Here is a 14656-nt window from a genome sequence, read left to right on the forward strand (position 1 = left end):
GGGCCAGCCAAAGGTTTCAGTGGTTACTCTTTGCATGTGTTTTGCAGTCTCGAGCGTTCGGTCATTTTGGGCCCCATTGAGCAATATTGGATAATGGCTGCCGAGGGCTGGTAGATTCGAGGTTTGTGGTCAAACGCAAAGCCATAGGCCGATCGTTGTGGTGCTGTGGGTGGGGAACCATGTCAGGGTGAGGGCCAGCCAAAGTTTTCAGTGGTCACTCTTTGCATGTGTTTGGCAGTCTCGAGCGTTCGGCCTTTTGGGGCCCCATTGAGCAATATTGGAGAATGGCTGCCGAGGGCTGGTAGATTGCAGGTTTGTAGTCAAACGCAAAGCCATAGGCCGATCGTTGGTGGTGCTCTGGGGGGGTTCCATGTTAGGGTTAGGGCCAGCAAAGTTTTCAGTGGTCACTCTTTGCATGTGTTTGGCAGTCTAGAGCGTTCTGCCTTTTGGTACCCCTTTGAGCAATATTGGAGAATGGCTGCCGAGGGCTGGTAGATTCCAGGTTTGTGGTCAAACGCAAAGCCGTAGGCCGATCGTTGGTGGTGCTGTGGGTGGGGTACCATGTGAGGGTTAGGGCCAGCCAAAGGTTTCAGTGGTCACTCTTTGCATGTGCCTGGCAGTCTCGAGCGTTCGGAGTTTTGGGGCACCTTTGAGCAATACTGGAGAATGGCTGCCGAGGGCTGGTAGATTCGAGGTTTGTGGTCAAACGCAAAGCCGTAGGCCGATGGTTGGTGGTGCTGTAAGTGGGGTACCATGTGAGGGTTATTGCCAGCCAAAGTTTTCAGTGGTCACTCTTTGCATGTCTTTGGCAGTCTCGAGCGTTCGGCCTTTTGGGGCCCCATGGAGCAATATTGGAGAATGGCTGCCGAGGGCTGGTAGATTCGAGGTTTGTGGTCAAACGCAAAGCCGTAGGCCGATCGTTGGTGGTGCTGTGGGTGGGGTACCATGTGAGGGTTAGGGCCAGCCAAAGGTTTCAGTGGTTACTCTTTGCATGTGTTTTGCATTCTCGAGCGTTCGGTCATTTTGGGCCCCATTGAGCAATATTGGATAATGGCTGCCGAGGGCTGGTAGATTCGAGGTTTGTGGTCAAACGCAAAGCCATAGGCCGATCGTTGTGGTGCTGTGGGTGGGGAACCATGTCAGGGTGAGCGCCAGCCAAAGGTTTCAGTGGTCACTCTTTGCATGTGTTTGGCAGTCTCTAGCTTTCGGAGTTTTGGGGCCCCATTGAGCAATATTGGAGAATGGCTGCCGAGGGCTGGTAGATTCGAGGTTTGTGGTCAAACGCAAAGCCGTAGGCCGATCGTTGGTGGTGCTGTGGGTGGGGTACCATGTCAGGGTGAGGGCCAGCCAAAGTTTTCAGTGGTCACTCTTTGCATGTGTTTGGCAGTCTCGAGCGTTCGGCCTTTTGGGGCCCCTTTGAGCAATATTGGAGAATGGCTGCTGAGGGATGGTATATTCGAGGTTTGTGGTCAAACGCAAAGCCGTAGGCCGATCGTTGGTGGTGCTGTGGGTGGGGTACCATGTGAGGGTTAGGGCCAGCCAAAGTTTTCAGTGGTCACTCTTTGCATGTGTTTGGCAGTCTCGAGCGTTCGGTCATTTTGGGCCCCTTTGAGCAATATTGCAGAATGGCTGCCGAGGGCTGGTAGATTCGAGGTTTTTAGTCAAACGCAAAGCCGTAGGCCGATCGTTGGTGGTGCTGTGGGTGGAATACCATGTGAGGGTTAGGGCCAGCCAAAGTTTTCAGTGGTCACTCTTTGCATGTCTTTGGCAGTCTCGAGCGTTCGGAGTTTTGGGGCACCTTTGAGCAATATTGGAGAATGGCTGCCGAGGGCTGGTAGATTCGAGGTTTGTGGTCAAACGCAAAGCCGTAGGCCGATCGTTGGTGGTGCTGTGGGTGGGGTGCCATGTGAGGGTTAGGGCAAGCCAAAGTTTTCAGTGGTCACTCTTTGCATGTGTTTGGCAGTCTCGAGCGTTCGGCCTTTTGGGGCCCCATGGAGCATTTTTGGAGAATGGCTGCCGAGGGCTGGTAGATTCGAGGTTTGTGGTCAAACGCAAAGCCGTAGGCCGATCGTTGGTGGTGCTGTGGGTGGGGTACCATGTGAGGGTTAGGGCCAGCCAAAGGTTTCAGTGGTTACTCTTTGCATGTGTTTTGCAGTCTCGAGCGTTCGGTCATTTTGGGCCCCATTGAGCAATATTGGATAATGGCTGCCGAGGGCTGGTAGATTCGAGGTTTGTGGTCAAACGCAAAGCCATAGGCCGATCGTTGTGGTGCTGTGGGTGGGGAACCATGTCAGGGTGAGGGCCAGCCAAAGTTTTCAGTGGTCACTCTTTGCATGTGTTTGGCAGTCTCGAGCGTTCGGCCTTTTGGGGCCCCATTGAGCAATATTGGAGAATGGCTGCCGAGGGCTGGTAGATTGCAGGTTTGTAGTCAAACGCAAAGCCATAGGCCGATCGTTGGTGGTGCTCTGGGGGGGTTCCATGTTAGGGTTAGGGCCAGCAAAGTTTTCAGTGGTCACTCTTTGCATGTGTTTTGCAGTCTAGAGCGTTCTGCCTTTTGGTACCCCTTGGAGCAATATTGGAGAATGGCTGCCGAGGGCTGGTAGATTCCAGGTTTGTGGTCAAACGCAAAGCCGTAGGCCGATCGTTGGTGGTGCTGTGGGTGGGGTACCATGTGAGGGTTAGGGCCAGCCAAAGGTTTCAGTGGTCACTCTTTGCATGTGCCTGGCAGTCTCGAGCGTTCGGAGTTTTGGGGCACCTTTGAGCAATATTGGAGAATGGCTGCCGAGGGCTGGTAGATTCGAGGTTTGTGGTCAAACGCAAAGCCGTAGGCCGATCGTTGGTGGTGCTCTAAGTGGGGTACCATGTGAGGGTTATTGCCAGCCAAAGTTTTCAGTGGTCACTCTTTGCATGTCTTTGGCAGTCTCGAGCGTTCGGCCTTTTGGGGCCCCATGGAGCAATATTGGAGAATGGCTGCCGAGGGCTGGTAGATTCGAGGTTTGTGGTCAAACGCAAAGCCGTAGGCCGATCGTTGGTGGTGCTGTGGGTGGGGTACCATGTGAGGGTTAGGGCCAGCCAAAGGTTTCAGTGGTTACTCTTTGCATGTGTTTTGCAGTCTCGAGCGTTCGGTCATTTTGGGCCCCATTGAGCAATATTGGATAATGGCTGCCGAGGGCTGGTAGATTCGAGGTTTGTGGTCAAACGCAAAGCCATAGGCCGATCGTTGGGGTGCTGTGGGTGGGGAACCATGTCAGGGTGAGGGCCAGCCAAAGGTTTCAGTGGTCACTCTTTGCATGTGTTTGGCAGTCTCTAGCTTTCGGAGTTTTGGGGCCCCATTGAGCAATATTGGAGAATGGCTGCCGAGGGCTGGTAGATTCGAGGTTTGTGGTCAAACGCAAAGCCGTAGGCCGATCGTTGGTGGTGCTGTGGGTGGGGTACCATGTCAGGGTGAGGGCCAGCCAAAGTTTTCAGTGGTCACTCTTTGCATGTGTTTGGCAGTCTCGAGCGTTCGGCCTTTTGGGGCCCCTTTGAGCAATATTGGAGAATGGCTGCTGAGGGATGGTATATTCGAGGTTTGTGGTCAAACGCAAAGCCGTAGGCCGATCGTTGGTGGTGCTGTGGGTGGGGTACCATGTGAGAATAAGGGCCAGCCAAAGTTTTCAGTGGTCACTCTTTGCATGTGTTTGGCAGTCTCGAGCGTTCGGACTTTTGGGGCCCCATTGAGCAATATTGGAGAATGGGGGCCGAGGGCTTGTAGATTCGAGGTTTGTTATCAAACGCAAAGCCGTAGGTCGATCGTTGGTGGTGCTGTGGGTGGGGTGCCATGTGAGGGTTAGGGCCAGCCAAAGTTTTCAGTGGTCACTGTTTGCATGCGTTTGGCAGTCTAGAGCGTTCGGACTTTTGGGGCCCCGTTGAGCAATATTGGAGAATGGCTGCCGAGGGCTGGTAGATTCGAGGTTTGTAGTCAAACGCAAAGCCGTAGGCTGATCGTTGGTGATGCTGTGGGTGGGGTGCCATGTTAGGGTTAGGGCCAGCCAAGGTTTTCAGTGGTCACTCTTTGCATGTGTTTGGCAGTTTCGAGCGTTCGGCCTTTTGGGGCCCCAATGAGCAATATTGGAGAATGGCTACGGAGGGCTGGTAGATTCAAAGTCTGTGGTCAAAGGCAAAGATGTAGGCCGATCGTTGGTCGTGCTGTGGGTGGGGTACCATGTGAGGGTTAGGGCCAGCCAAACTTTTCAGTGGTCACTCTTTGCATGCGTTTGTCAGTCTCCAGCGTTCGGCCGTTTGAGGCTCCATTGAGCAATATTGGAGAATGGGTGCCGAGGGCTGGTTGATTCGAGGTTTGTGGTCAAATGCACAGCCGTAGGCCGATCGTTGGTGGTGCTGTGGGTGGGGTTCCATGTGAGGATTAGGGCCAGCCAAAGTTTTCAGTGGTCACTCTTTGCATGTGTTTGGCAGTCTCGAGCGTTCGGCCTTTTGGGGCCCCATTGAGCAATATTGGAGAATGGCTGCCGAGGGCTGGTAGATTGCAGGTTTGTAGTCAAACGCAAAGCCATAGGCCGATCGTTGGTGGTGCTGTGGGTGGGGTACCATGTGAGGGTTAGGGCCATCCAAAGTTTTCAGTGGTCACTGTTTGCATGTTTTTGGCAGTCTCGAGCGTTCGGCCTTTTGGGGCCCCATTGAGCAATATTGGAGAATGGATGCCGAGGGCTGGTAGATTCGACGTTTGTGGTCAAACGCAAAGCCGTAAGCCGATCGTTGGTAGTGCTCTGGGTAGGGTTCCATGTTAGGGTTAGGGCCAGCCAAAGTTTTCAGTGGTCACTCTGCATGTGTTTGGCAGTCTCGAGCGTTCATCCTTTTGGGGCCCATTGAGCGATTTTGGAGAATGGCTGCCGAGGGCTGGTAGATTCCAGGTTTGTGGTCAAACGCAAAGCCGTAGGCCGATCGTTGGTGGTGCTGTGGGTGGGGTACCATGTGAGGGTTAGGGCCAGCCAAAGTTTTCAGTGGTCACTATTTGCATGTCTTTGGCAGTCTCGAGCGTACGGACTTTTGGGGCCCCATTGAGCAATATTGGAGAATGGCTGCCGAGGGCTGGTAGATTCGAGGTTTGTGGTCAAAGGCAAAGCCGTAGGCCGATCGTTGGTGGTGCTGTGGGTGGGGTACTATGTGAGGGTTAGGGCCAGCCAAAGTTTTCAGTGGTCACTCTTTGCATGTGTTTGGCAGTCTCGAGCGTTCGGTCATTTGGGGCCGTATTGAGCAATATTGGAGAATGGCTGCCGAGGGCTGGTAGATTCGAGGTTTGTGGTCAAACGCAAAGCCGTAGGCCGATCGTTGGTGGTGCTGTGGGTTGGGTTCCATGTGAGAATTAGGGCCAGCCAAAGGTTTCAGTGGTCACTCTTTGCATGTGTTTGGCAGTCTCGACCGTTCAGCCTTTTGGGGCCCCATTGAGCAATATTGGGGAATGGTTGCCGAGGGCTGGTAGATTCGAGGTTTGTGGTCAAACGCAAAGCCGTAGGCCGATCGTTGGTGGTGCTGTGAGTGGGGTACCATGTTAGGTTTAGAACCAGCAAAGTTTTCAGTGGTCACTCTTTGCATGTGTTTGGCAGTCTCGAGCATCCGGCCTTTTGGGGCCCCTTTGAGCAATATTGGGGAATGGTTGCCGAGGGCTGGTAGATTCGAGGTTTGTGGTCAACGCAAAGCTGTAGGTCGATCGTTGGTGGTGCTGTGGGTGGGGTTCCATGTGAGAATTAGGGCCAGCCAAATGTTTCAGTGGTCACTCTTTGCATGTGTTTGGCAGTCTCGAGCGTTCGGCCTTTTGAGCAATATTGGAGAATGGCTGCTGAGGGCTGGTAGATTCGAGGTTTGCGGTAAAACGCAAAGCCGTAGGCCGATCGTTGGTGGTGCTGTGCGTGGGGTACCATGTGAGGGTTAGGGCCAGCCAAAATTTTCAGTGGTCTCTCTTTGCATGTGTTTGGCAGTCTCGAGCGTTCGGCCTTTTGGGGCCCCATTGAGCAATATTCGAGAATGGCTGCCGAGGGCTGGTAGATTCGAGGTTTGCGGTCAAACGCAAAGCCGTATGCCGATCGTTGGTGGTGCTGTGGGTTGGGTTCCATGTGAGAATTAGGGCCAGCCAAAGGTTTCAGTGGTCACTCTTTGCATGTGTTTGGCAGTCTCGAGCGTTCGGCCTTTTGGGGCCCCTTTGAGCAATATTGGAGAATGGCTGCCGAGGGCTGGTAGATTCCAGGCTTTTGGTCAAATGCAAAGCCGTAGGCCGATCGTTGTGGTGCTGTGGGTGGGGAACCATGTCAGGGTGAGGGCCAGCCAAAGTTTTCAGTGGTCACTCTTTGCATGTGTTTGGCAGTCTCGAGCGTTCGGCATTTTGGGGCCCCTTTGAGCAATATTGGAGAATGGCTGCCGAGGGCTGGGAGATTCGAGGTTTGTGGTCAAACGCAAAGCCGTAGGCCGATCGTTGGTGGTGCTGTGAGTGGGGTACCATGTTAGGGTTAGGGCCAGCAAAGTTTTCAGTGGTCACTCTTTGCATGTGTTTGGCAGTCTCGAGCGTTTGGCCTTTTGGGGCCCCATTGAGCAATATTGGGGAATGGTTGCCGAGGGCTGGTAGATTCGAGGTTTGTGGTCAACGCAAAGCTGTAGGTTGATCGTTGTTGGTGCTGTGGGTGGGGTACCATGTGAGGGTTAGGGCCAGCCAAAGTTTTCAGTGGTCACTATTTGCATGTGTTTTGCAGTCTCGAGCGTTCGGCCTTTTTGGAGCCCCATTTAGCAATATTGGAGAATGGGTGCCGAGGGCTGGTAGATTCAAGGTTTTTGGTCAAACGCAAAGCCGTAGGCCGATCCTTGGTGGTGCTGTGGGTGGGGTTCCATGTGAGGGTTAGGGCCAGCCAAAGGTTTCAGTGGTCACTCTTTGCATGTGTTTGGCAGTCTCGAGCATCCGGCCTTTTGGGGCCCCGTTGAGCAATATTGGAGAATGGCTGCCGAGGGCTGGTAGATTCGAGGTTTGTGGTCAAACGCAAAGCTTTAGTTCGATCGTTGGTGGTGCTGTGGGTGGGGTACCATGTCAGGGTGAGGGCCAGCCAAAGTTTTCAGTGGTCACTCTTTGCATGTGTTTTGCAGTCTCGAGCGTTCGGCCTTTTGAGCAATATTGGAGAATGGGTGCCGAGGGCTGGTAGATTCGAGCTTTGTGGTCAAACGCAAAGCCGTAGGCCGATCGTTGGTGGTGCTGTGGGTGGGGTACCATGTGAGGGTTAGGGCCAGCCAAAGTTTTCAGTGGTCACTCTTTGCATGTGTTTGGCAGTCTCGAGCGTTCCGCCTTTTGGGGCCCCATTGAGCAATATTGGATAATGGCTGCCGAGGGCTGGTAGATTCCAGGCTTTTGGTCAAATGCAAAGCCGTAGGCCGATCCTTGGTGGTGCTGTGCCTGGGGTACCATGTGAGGGTTAGGGCCAGCTAAAGTTTTCAGTGGTCACTCTTTGCATGTGTTTGGCAGTCTCGAGCGTTCGGCCTTTTGGGGCCCCTTTGAGCAATATTGGAGAATGGCTGCCGAGGGCTGGTAGATTCGAGGTTTGTGGTCAAACGCAAAGCCGTAGGCGGATCGTTGGTGGTGCTGTGAGTGGGGTACCATGTTAGGTTTAGGGCCAGCAAAGTTTTCAGTGGTCACTCTTTGCATGTGTTTGGCAGTCTCGAGCATCCGGCCTTTTGGGGCCCCTTTTTGCAATATTGGGGAATGGTTGCCGAGGGCTGGTAGATTCGAGGTTTGTGGTCAACGCAAAGCTGTAGGTCGATCGCTGGTGGTGCTGTGGGTGGGGTACCATGTGAGGGTTAGGGCCAGCCAAAGTTTTCAGTGGTCACTCTTTGCATGTGTTTCGCAGTCTCGAGCGTTCGGCCTTTTTGGAACCCCATTTAGCAATATTGGAGAATGGCTGCTGAGGGCTGGTAGATTCGAGGTTTTTGGTCAAACGCAAACTCGTAGGCCGATCGTTGGTGGTGCTGTGGCTGGGGTACCATGTGAGGGTTAGGGCCAGCCAAAGTTTTCAGTGGTCACTCTTTGCATGTGTTTGGCAGTCTCGAGCGTTCGGCCTTTTGGGGCCCCATTGAGCAATATTGGAGAATGGCTGCGAAGGGCTGGTAGATTCGAGGTTTGTGGTCAACGCAAAGCTGTAGGTCGATCGTTGGTGGTGCTGTGGGTGGGGTACCATGTGAGAATTAGGGCCAGCCAAAGGTTTCAGTGGTCACTCTTTGCATGTGTTTGGCAGTCTCGAGCGTTCGGCCTTTTGAGCAATATTGGAGTATGGCTGCTGAGGGCTGGTAGATTCGAGGTTTGCGGTCAAACGCAAAGCCGTAGGCCGATCGTTGGTGGTGCTGTGCGTGGGGTACCATGTGAGGGTTAGGGCCAGCCAAAATTTTCAGTGGTCACTCTTTGCATGTGTTTGGCAGTCTCGAGCGTTCGGCCTTTTGGGGCCCCATTGAGCAATATTCGAGAATGGCTGCCGAGGGCTGGTAGATTCGAGGTTTGCGGTCAAACGCAAAGCCGTATGCCGATCGTTGGTGGTGCTGTGCGTGGGGTACCATGTGAGGGTAAGGGCCAACCAAAGGTTTCAGTGGTCACTCTTTGCATGTGTTTGGCAGTCTCGAGCGTTCGGCCTTTTGGGGCCCCTTTGAGCAATATTGGAGAATGGCTGCCGAGGGCTGGTAGATTCCAGGCTTTTGGTCAAATGCAAAGCCGTAGGCCGATCCTTGGTGGTGCTGTGCCTGGGGTACAATGTGAGGGTTAGGGCCAGCTAAAGTTTTCAGTGGTCACTCTTTGCATGTGTTTGGCAGTCTCGAGCGTTCGGCATTTTGGGGCCCCTTTGAGCAATATTGGAGAATGGCTGCCGAGGGCTGGGAGATTCGAGGTTTGTGGTCAAACGCAAAGCCGTAGGCCGATCGTTGGAGGTGCTGTGAGTGGGGTACCATGTTAGGGTTAGGGCCAGCAAAGTTTTCAGTGGTCACTCTTTGCATGTGTTTGGCAGTCTCGAGCATCCGGCCTTTTGGGGCTCCTTTGAGCAATATTGGGGAATGGTTGCCGAGGGCTGGTAGATTCGAGGTTTGTGGTCAACGCAAAGCTGTAGGTCGATCGTTGGTGGTGCTGTGGGTGGGGTTCCATGTGAGAATTAGGGTCAGCCAAAGGTTTCAGTGGTCACTCTTTGCATGTGTTTGGCAGTCTCGAGCGTTCGGCCTTTTGAGCAATATTGGAGTATGGCTGCCGAGGGCTGGTAGATTCGAGGTTTGCGGTCAAACGCAAAGCCGTAGGCCGATCGTTGGTGGTGCTGTGCGTGGTGTACCAAGTGAGGGTTAGGGCCAGCCAAAGTTTTCAGTGGTCACTCTTTGCATGTGTTTGGCAGTCTCGAGCGTTCGGCCTTTTGGGGCCCCATTTAGCAATATTGGAGAATGGCTGCTGAGGGCTGGTAGATTCGAGGTTTTTGGTCAAACGCAAACTCGTAGGCTGATCGTTGGTGGTGCTGTGGGTGGGGTACCATGTGAGGGTTAGGGCCAGCCAAAGTTTTCAGTGGTCACTCTTTGCATGTGTTTGGCAGTCTCGAGCATCCGGCCTTTTGGGGCCCCGTTGAGCAATATTGGAGAATGGCTGCCGAGGGCTGGTAGATTCGAGGTTTGTGGTCAAACGCAAAGCTTTAGGTCGATCGTTGGTGGTGCTGTGGGTGGGGTACCATGTCAGGGTGAGGGCCAGCCAAAGTTTTCAGTGGTCACTCTTTGTATGTGTTTTGCAGTCTCGAGCGTTCGGCCTTTTGAGCAATATTGGAGAATGGGTGCCGAGGGCTGGTAGATTCGAGCTTTGTGGTCAAACGCAAAGCCGTAGGCCGATCGTTGGTGGTGCTGTGGGTGGGGTACCATGTGAGGGTGAGGGCCAGCCAAAGTTTTCAGTGGTCACTCTTTGCATGTGTTTGGCAGTCTCGAGCGTTCCGCCTTTTGGGGCCCCATTGAGCAATATTGGATAATGGCTGCCGAGGGCTGGTAGATTCCAGGCTTTTGGTCAAATGCAAAGCCGTAGGCCGATCCTTGGTGGTGCTGTAAGTGGGGTACCATCTGAGAATAAGGGCCAGCCAATGGTTTCAGTGGTCACTCTTTGCATGTGTTTGGCAGTCTCGAGCGTTCGGACTTTTGGGGCCCCATTGAGCAATATTGGAGAATGGGGGCCGAGGGCTTGTAGATTCGAGGTTTGTGGTCAAACGCAAAGCCGTAGGCCGATCGTTGGTGGTGCTGTGGGTGGGGTACCATGTTAGGTTTAGGGCCAGCAAAGTTTTCAGTGGTCACTCTTTGCATGTGTTTGGCAGTCTCGAGCGTTCGGCCTTTTTGGAACCCCATTTAGCAATATTGGAGAATGGCTGCTGAGGGCTGGTAGATTCGAGGTTTTTTGTCAAACGCAAACTCGTAGGCCGATCGTTGGTGGTTCTGTGGGTGGGGTACCATGTGAGGGTTAGGGCCATCCAAAGTTTTCAGTGGTCACTGTTTGCATGTCTTTGGCAGTCTCGAGCGTTCGGCCTTTTGGGGCCCCATTGAGCAATATTGGAGAATGGCTGCCGAGGGCTGGTAGATTCGACGTTTGTGGTCAAACGCAAAGCCGTAAGCCGATCGTTGGTGGTGCTCTGGGTAGGGTTCCATGTTAGGGTTAGGGCCAGCCAAAGTTTTCAGTGGTCACTCTGCATGTGTTTGGCAGTCTCGAGCGTTCATCCTTTTGGGGCCCATTGAGCGATTTTGGAGAATGGCTGCCGAGGGCTGGTAGATTCCAGGTTTGTGGTCAAACGCAAAGCCGTAGGCCGATCGTTGGTGGTGCTGTGGGTGGGGTACCATGTGAGGGTTAGGGCCAGCCAAAGTTTTCAGTGGTCACTATTTGCATGTCTTTGGCAGTCTCGAGCGTACGGACTTTTGGGGCCCCATTGAGCAATATTGGAGAATGGCTGCCGAGGGCTGGTAGATTCGAGGTTTGTAGTCAAACGCAAAGCCGTAGGCCGATCGTTGGTGGTGCTCTGGGGGGGTTCCATGTTAGGGTTAGGGCCAGCCAAAGTTTTCAGTGGTCACTCTTTGCATGTGTTTGGCAGTCTCGAGCGTTCGGCCTTTTGAGCAATATTGGAGTATGGCTGCCGAGGGCTGGTAGATTCGAGGTTTGTGGTCAAACGCAAAGCCGTAGGCCGATCGTTGGTGGTGCTGTGGGTGGGGTACCATGTGAGGGTTAGGGCCAGCCAAAGTTTTCAGTGGTCACTCTTTGCATGTGTTTGGCAGTCTCGAGCGTTCGGCCTTTTGGGGCCCCTTTGAGCAAGATTGGAGAATGGCTGCCGAGTGCTGGTAGATTCGAAGTTTGAGGTCAAAGCAAAGCCGTAGGCCGATTATTGGTGGTGCAGTGCCTGGGGTACCATGTGAGGGTTAGGGCCAGCTAAAGATTTCAGTGGTCACTCTTTGCATGTGTTTGGCAGTCTCGAGCGTTCGGCATTTTGGGGCCCCATTGAGCAATATTGGATAATGGCTGCCGAGGGCTGGTAGATTCCAGGCTTTTGGTCAAATGCAAAGCCGTAGGCCGATCCTTGGTGGTGCTTTAAGTGGGGTACCATCTGAGAATAAGGGCCAGCCAATGGTTTCAGGGGTCACTCTTTGCATGTGTTTGGCAGTCTCGAGCGTTCGGACTTTTGGGGCCCCATTGAGCAATATTGGAGAATGGGGGCCGAGGGCTTGTAGATTCGAGGTTTGTGGTCAAACGCAAAGCCGTAGGCCGATCGTTGGTGGTGCTGTGGGTGGGGTACCATGTTAGGTTTAGGGCCAGCCAAGTTTTCAGTGGTCACTCTTTGCATGTGTTTGGCAGTCTCGAGCGTTCGGCCTTTTTGGAACCCCATTTAGCAATATTGGAGAATGGCTGCTGAGGGCTGGTAGATTCGAGGTTTTTTGTCAAACGCAAACTCGTAGGCCGATCGTTGGTGGTGCTGTGGGTGGGGTACCATGTGAGGGTTAGGGCCAGCCAAAGTTTTCAGTGGTCACTCTTTGCATGTGTTTGGCAGTCTCGAGCGTTCGGCCTTTTGGGGCCCCGTTGAGCAATATTGGAGAATGGCTGCCGAGGGCTGGTAGATTCCAGGCTTTTGGTCAAATGCAAAGCCGTAGGCCGATCCTTGGTGGTGCTGTGCCTGGGGTACCATGTGAGGGTTAGGGCCAGCTAAAGTTTTCAGTGGTCACTCTTTGTATGTGTTTGGCAGTCTTGAGCTTTCGGAGTTTTGGGGCCCCATTGAGTAATATTGGAGAATGGCTGCCGAGGGCTGGGAGATTCGAGGTTTGTGGTCAAACGCAAAGCCGTAGGCCGATCGTTGGTGGTGCTGTGGGTGGGGTACCATGTGAGGGTTAGGGCCAGCCAAAGTTTTCAGTGGTCACTCTTTGCATGTGTTTGGCAGTATTGAGCGTTCGGAGTTTGGGGCCCATTGAGCAATATTGGAGAATGGCTGCCGAGGGCTGGTAGATTCGAGGTTTGTAGTCAAACGCAAAGCCGTAGGCCGATCGTTGGTGGTGCTCTGGGGGGGTTCCATGTTAGGGTTAGGGCCAGCCAAAGTTTTCAGTGGTCACTCTTTGCATGTGTTTGGCAGTCTCGAGCGTTCGGCCTTTTGAGCAATATTGGAGTATGGCTGCCGAGGGCTGGTAGATTCGAGGTTTGTGGTCAAACGCAAAGCCGTAGGCCGATCGTTGGTGGTGCTGTGGGTGGGGTACCATGTGAGGGTTAGGGCCAGCCAAAGTTTTCAGTGGTCACTCTTTGCATGTGTTTGGCAGTCTCGAGCGTTCGGCCTTTTGGGGCCCCTTTGAGCAAGATTGGAGAATGGCTGCCGAGTGCTGGTAGATTCGAAGTTTGAGGTCAAAGCAAAGCCGTAGGCCGATTATTGGTGGTGCAGTACCTGGGGTACCATGTGAGGGTTAGGGCCAGCTAAAGTTTTCAGTGGTCACTCTTTGCATGTGTTTGGCAGTCTCGAGCGTTCGGCCTTTTGGGGACCCATTGAGCAATATTGGAGAATGGCTGCCGAGGGCTGGTTGATTCGAGGTTTGTGGTCAAACGCAAAGCTTTAGGTCGATCGTTGGTGGTGCTGTGGGTGGGGTACCATGTCAGGGTGAGGGCCAGCCAAAGTTTTCAGTGGTCACTCTTTGCATGTGTTTGGCAGTCTCGAGCGTTCGGCCTTTTGGGGCCCCTTTGAGCAAGATTGGAGAATGGCTGCCGAGTGCTGGTAGATTCGAGGTTTGAGGTCAAAGCAAAGCCGTAGGCCGATTATTGGTGGTGCAGTGCCTGGGGTACCATGTGAGGGTTAGGGCCTGCTAAAGTTTTCAGTGGTCACTCTTTGCATGTGTTTGGCAGTCTCGAGCGTTCGGTCTTTTGTGGCACCATTGAGCAATATTGGAGAATGGGTGCCGAGGGCTAGTAGATTCAAGGTTTGTGGTCAAACGCAAAGCCGTAGGCCGATCGTTGGTGGTGCTGTGGGTGGGGTATCATGTGAGTGTTAGGGCCAGGCAAAGTTTTCAGTGGTCACTCTTTGCATGTGTTTGGCAGTCTCGAGCGTTCGGCCTTTTTGGAACCCCATTGAGCAATATTGGAGAATGGCTGCCGAGGGCTGGTAGATTCGAGGTTTGTGGTCAAACGCAAAGCCGTAGGCCGATCGTTGGTGGTGCTGTGGGTGGGGTACCATGTGAGGGTAAGGGCCAGCCAAAGTTTTCAGTGGTCACTGTTTGCATGTGCTTTGCAGTCTCAAGCGTTCGGCCTTTTTGGAACCCCATTGAGCAATATTGGAGAATGGCTGCTGAGGGCTGGTAGATTCGAGGTTTTTGGTCAAACGCAAACTCGTAGGCCGATCGTTGGTGGTGCTGTGGGTGGGGTACCATGTGAGGGTTAGGGCCAGCCAAAGTTTTCAGTGGTCCCTCTTTGCATGTGTTTGGCAGTCTCTAGCTTTCGGAGTTTTGGGGCCCCATTGAGCAATATTGGGGAATGGGTGCCGAGGGCTGGTAGATTCGAGGTTTGTGGTCAAACGCAAAGCCGTAGGCCGATCGTTGCTAGTGCTGTGGGTTGGGTACCATGTGAGGGTTAGGGCCAGCCAAAGGTTTCAGTGGTCACTCTTTGCATGTGTTTGGCAGTCTCGAGCGTTCGGCCTTTTGGGGCCCCTTTGAGCAATATTGGAGAATGGCTGCCGAGGGCTATTAGATTCGACGTTTGTGGTCAAACGCAAAGCCGTAGGCTGATCGTTGGTGGTGCTGTGGGTGGGGTGCCATGTGAAAGATAGGGCCAGCAAAGTTTTCAGTGGTCACTCTTTGCATGTGTTTGGCAGTCTCGAGCATTCGGCGTTTTGGGGCCCCATTGAGCAATATTGGAGAATGGCTGCCGAGGGCTGGTAGATTCGAGGTTTGTGGTCAAACGCAAAGCCGTAGGCCGATCGTTCGTGGTGCTGTGGGTGGGGTACCATGTGAAGGTTAGGTCCAGCCAAAGTTTTCAGTGGTCGCTCTTTGCATGTGTTTGGCAGTCTCGAGCGTTCGGCCTTTTGGGGCCCCATTGAGCAATATTGGAGAATGGCTGCCGAGGGCTATTAGATTCGAGGTTTGTGGTCAAACGCAAAGCCGTAGGCTGATCGTTGGTGGTACTGTG

The sequence above is a fragment of the Heliangelus exortis genome, chromosome W (assembly GCF_036169615.1).
Source record: "Heliangelus exortis chromosome W, bHelExo1.hap1, whole genome shotgun sequence".
Classification (NCBI taxonomy): Eukaryota; Metazoa; Chordata; class Aves; order Apodiformes; family Trochilidae; genus Heliangelus; species Heliangelus exortis.